The sequence below is a fragment of the Molothrus aeneus genome, chromosome 9 (genome assembly GCF_037042795.1).
Source record: "Molothrus aeneus isolate 106 chromosome 9, BPBGC_Maene_1.0, whole genome shotgun sequence".
In the NCBI taxonomy this organism is placed as follows: domain Eukaryota; kingdom Metazoa; phylum Chordata; class Aves; order Passeriformes; family Icteridae; genus Molothrus; species Molothrus aeneus.
The window spans coordinates 5,846,143-5,851,886 of NC_089654.1; positions in this window are offsets into that span (position 1 = coordinate 5,846,143).

The window sequence follows — 5,744 nt, forward strand, 5'->3', positions numbered from 1 at the left end:
GAACTGATCCCCCTGTGTGCCACGTGGAAGTTTGAAAAGTTAGAGTGGGAAGTATGTTTTTACTGAAACCAAAATAAAAACAAAACAAAGCTGGCTGCTTTTTCCTGGTGACTCAGAGATCCAGGACACATTTGCCTGCTCCCCTTTCTGTATTACAATACCCTGAGTCCATAAAACAAAATGTGCACATTTTTTTCAGGGAGGAGGAGTAGGGGGATTACCTCACTCACTATGGAGGCCAGAGCAGCCCACAAGGGAGAGGAAGTGACCAGCATTCAACCTTCCCCAAAAGTGCATTTTTATCTGTGTTCTTGCTGTAGAATTATAGTAATTTGTTGTCAGGTAGCATCTAGAGGAAGTACAGAGCAATATAAAAAGAGGGGCATTGTGCCTCCTTTAGTGGGGAAACAGAAGCACACAAGAGTCAGACACGAGATATCCCATGTGCAAAGGTAATGCACCCTCACACTGTGCTACAAATTATTTGTACAGGCTTTTTTTCCTCCAAGTTTTCACTTCTTTCACATCTTACTCTCCTACGTCAACATACCCCAGACTCACAGTCTCCCTTCTCCAGGCGCAGTGCTGCATTTTCATCATCCACACAAATTCTCAGGAAAACCAGAGCTGGAGTCAAATCTGTGTAAAACTGTTCTGACACACCACTAAGCCAAAGGCTATGCCCTGCCGTGGTACATGGACTCAGCAGCCACTGGTTTTGTTCACTGCAGCTTTCTGGAGCTTTCAGAACAAAGAATTTCCATGCAACACTCACAGCACAGAATGAGCTTAGGGAGACATTTCCAGTCAAACTTGAGTCTTTGTGCTCTTGCATGTTCCTGAGTGGTGGCTGCAGCCTGTGTGAAGAAACATTTCCAAGTTTAAAAACTGAAGCTGAAGACTCAGTTCAAACTTTGGTATGATTATTTCTTCAGGCCACACAGATGGCAGAGAAGCAGGTCCTTGGGCAAACAGCTGCTGTGACAGGCAGTGTGTGCCACAAGAGTGCTTTGCCATGGGCCTGGCACAGAGCACCCTGTGCAGGACACAACCTCCTGCACTGCCCAGCAGTAAAAAGCCCCTGTGCTGATCAAGGACAGACTTGGCAACCTTGAGCTCTCAGATTTCAAAGAAACACTTGCAGATTTTAGCATTGTCCAGGGCCAAGCTGCACTATGCAGCATATTCCATGCGAGACCCTCTCAGCTACTGTCACTGTCCTAAACAGGCTAAACTTAGTTGTGATATGATAAACTCAAATAACAAACACAGCAATCACAGTTGTGATATGATAAAGTCAAATAACAAAACATGGCACAGAACAAAAGATATAATCAGATCTACTGAAGCATGAGCTCCAAGAACAGGGGTTCTCCAGGCATCAGCTCACTTGTGATCTGCCTGGAGTGAGCCACAAGGCATTCTGGAGGTTTTAGTTATATCTTAAAAGGTAACAAAATATTCTTTACTCTCACCTTTATTTATTTGATTAAGACTCTACAGAAATACTGACATTCCTAAAGTGCTCACTGCTATGTGCTGGTACTATGCCTTTATATGAAAGGAGAGAAAAAAAATCATTAAAATTCTTCTAAGTAACTTGCAGTCATTTTGCTTCAGAAAATGAATAATCAAAACACAAGTAATAAAAGGGGGCTTTGTCTCCAAAGCAGGAAGTATTTTTCAAACCTAAGAATTCACAACATTGCCTAACCATGAGCCTATTGGCATCTGTGTCTTGATCCAAATGAACTCTGAGATGTCTGTTCTCCCAGAGGACACATACAGTTAAAAAAAAAAAAAAAATTAAAAATCCATGACTGCTTTTAATCTACCTGAAATATGGGATACAGACACAGCATATTTTGAACTTGTTTTATATTATCCATGTTCCTTTTAGCCTGCTGCAGCATTATTAGGATGTTTCTGTTCCTGTATCACAGCATATAAATAACATTTCCCAGAAAACCCACCCAGGGCCATACAAAGCCATCTGCTTTCAAGTTAGCAACAAATTCTTCTTAGAGATACAGGGTACAGAACAGCTCACACTGTCACTCCAACAGATTACGCTGCTGTTTATTTAAGTAATAAAGGCATTTGTTCCAAACAGTTGGGGCTTTTTCCAGCATTTGTTCTCCACATGTGGTTTGCTTCCTCAAGTGTTGATTTTTCATAGTTAAGAGACTTTTCCCTGCCTTTTATCCACCAGGCTAATTGCATTCTTAGCCTTTTCTGCCTAACAAGAGCTGACAGGCAGTGCTCTCGGTGCTCTGCAGAGCAGGAAGCCATGGATTTCCTGTTCCAAGGAGGTAAGAGTTGAATCTGACCTCAGATGAATTGGACATATGGGAAATGGACAAAACCTTGTGACTATCTGCAGGTTTTTTCTATCCTAAGAAGGAAGATGTAGTCAAGGCCCTCAATCCCATCCTCCTGCATCCTGAAATGATCTATTGCCCAAAAATCCATCTCTTTGACCCAGCTGCCACAAACTGTGCTCAGCTGTTCACAGCCTCCAGGCTCTGCTGCTTTCCAGAGGGATCCCACACTGTACCAGGATGTGCTGTACACAGGCAGAGCCTCCACAATGCCACCTGCCAGACTGTGCCACACACATACTTTTTCAAAAGTAAGGGTTTTCTTCTGCACTGAACTTATTTCTTATTAGGCAAAGCAGCAGGGCTGAAAAGACAAAACTCAAGTAAAAGTTTAAAAATAAAATCTGTGCTCCAAAACCAAAGCATTCACTCAAATTGTTGCAAGCCAGATCTGCTGAGTCAGGTATCAACTCTGCTCAGTGGCTCCAACTCTGACAAATCATGTCATGCTTCTCTTGCTTTTTTCATTATAGTGAAAATTCCAATAAGCAAGAATTACATGTATTTTGCAAAAGAAAATAAGGGTAAGATATACCTGCCAATCAGACAACACTTCTGGCTGTCACACTTATTATAGCTGGGAAAAAAACCCCAAAGCAAGAGCTGGCAGGGGGTGCTCACCAGAGCCATGAAGGAAGAACAACCCTCCCAAGCATTTTAATGTCTAAAGCTGAGATTGCCCCTCATCTGACCTGGGAGTCTGAGAACACCAAACCCTCTGCCTAGAAGATTCCAATTTAGTTTTTTCCTTTACACAAGGCCTTTGAAACCAAAATTAAAGCACTGCTATGTTGTGACTGGCCACCTTTTGGTACCTCTAGCTTCCTAATTCTGCCCCCAAGGAATCCAGTTAACACAACTGCAGTAATAGAAACTTCTTTTAAAAGGCTGATCTAAAGCTACAGGGGATTTTAGCTAGAGAAGAACTTAATACTGCTTGGTCAACAGAGCATTAGGGAGAACGAAAACCTTTGTAGCAAGATTTCTAAAATGGTACAGACTTAGGTAATGCTATGAGTTATGCAAAAAATGAGCAACAGAACTTCATAATGTCAAAAGCTGCTTTGTACCACAGAGCTTTTCCTCATGAAAGTAAATTATTTCTATCCACTTTAACATTTATTTATTCAAAGTTGTCATATTCTGCAGAATGTTCATAGAGGATTTGGGATTTCTAGAAAAAGACACCTTCCCCCTCACTCCCAGAAAAGCCAGAGGAAGTATTATATAAAAAATATAATTTTATTTTTTTATTACTCAGCAAGTTATAACACAAAGAAGGTACTGAAAGTGAAGAAGCAATACAGGACAGATGTCAAAAGAAGACATCAGCAGGTAAATGGGGTGAATACACAACTTTGTCCTTTACTCCATCTCCTTAAATCCTGCAGGAGAAACACCAGCCTGACCAGTTCTCTCAGCTGCAGGCTGTGCTAACCTTTGCACTACTCCCTCTACCTACTGCTGATGGGAATGGAAGGTTTCATCTGGGATTTTTCTGTTTTAACGACATCACAGTGCAGATGCTCAAGCCTGAAAGCCCCAGGTGTGTGCAAACGCAGATTTCTCTGAGGGAGAAATCAGAGCTTTAGCCTTGGACATTATTCCTCTCAGTAGCAAAAACTCCGACATTATTTTGTCATTTTGTCACTTTTTTCCCCCTTCATATTTGTGTGCAACTTTCTCCCCTTAAAAAACTTAATCTCATTCTGCAGCTGAGCAATCTTACTTGAACTATTATTGGGATGGACTACTATTATCTATGTTATCTTGTTCACATTTCAAAATGAATTTGGCCAACAGTGGCCAAAAGTATGTTGTGTGTGTGCTCAAAATTCTTGAAGAAGACATGTTTTTAGCTTGCATAACAGACATCTCCTCAGAGTTCTTCTGGTAGTATCAGTAATTCAAGAGGAGGAACAAATTATTTTCTGGACAGAATTATGCTGCAATCCTGTAAGTCCCCTTTGTTTTAACCCACAAACCAAATGGCAAGAACTTAGGAAAAAGCTGTGAGTACAATAGCAAGTGTTATTTTACAGGGAGTTAAACACTGCTTTCATTTGAGAGATATGACTCCTATCTATTCCAATCCTTAGATAAGTCAATAAACAATGCACAGGAGGAAACCATTCGTGTGACCAGATTGTACTTTTAAAAGTTTACAGTGGAGCAATGCCACATTTGTCCTAATTAACAGAAAACTAATGCCTTGGAAAAGATGATGAACAGTGGGGTCACAAATATTGATTCATCCTGCTATTAAAAACCAGGCCTGAACACTGAGTTCCTGGGCAGTAAAAGAGAGCTGGAATTCAGTACAAATGAACTGATGCATATAGAACAATAATTTAAAATATTTCCATTTCCCAGTGCAGAAATAAGCACTGAGTTAGTATGAAAGGAATGAGCCCCCAGTTTTAAGAGATCTAAGAAAACACCACCTCAAAACAAGGAGTGGTCAGAAAAGCAACTGGGGAAAGAAAAAGAGAGGCAGAAAATGCTCTTGTATCTTGAAAACTTTTAACAGGACAATTGGAATGCTGCATACAGGAAGGATACCTGGATGGACAGAAGGTTACAAGGGTGTCTCCATGTGACACAGTTAAACAGAATGACCTCTCTGTAAGCTGAGAAGCCTGAAGGTGACAGGACAAAAATATAAACACCAGGAGTGCTCTGAAGCTGCTCACTGTTCTTCCAGTAAAACACAAAGCCCCTCAAAACCTAAGAGGTATAAAACTGCAATGTATAGGATAGAAAAGGAGTGAGTTTAATTCTATATGATGTGTAGGTACATAAAATCATGATCCATGCTAAAAAAGCTGTCCAAGGATTCCAAAAGGTACTGGAAAAACTCATGAAAGACAATCCAAACATATTCACTTTTGGCTCAAATTGGTGAGCTGGGGAGAAAAAAAAAAGACAGTGGCAGTTAGGAAAGTACTCTGAGTAAACAGATGATTGGCCATCTTCCTCTTCCAATGTACCAACAGGGAGAGAATCCAGGGGGCCAGAAGGATTTTTGGTCTGATGCAGTAGAGCCATTCTAACTGCTCAGCAATCTGTCACCATTCCCAGCAGGAGGCAGAATGATTGGCCTGAATTTGCTCTTTTTTATTATTACTTTCGTTAAGCCAGGGAAGTGAAAGTTTCAGTGTAAGCTCCTCAGCCATAGCCCAAGTATGTGAGGATGTGAGATGTGTCTCCTGGACTGAGATGAAGTTTATGGATGAAGTTTTTAGTGCCTGAGGAGGAAAAGGTGGATGCCTGCAGGTGTCCTTTGTGACAACCTGAATAAAATCCTCAGTTCAGTACATTAACATGAAATCCACGCTTAAAAATCTGACCAAGAGACACACA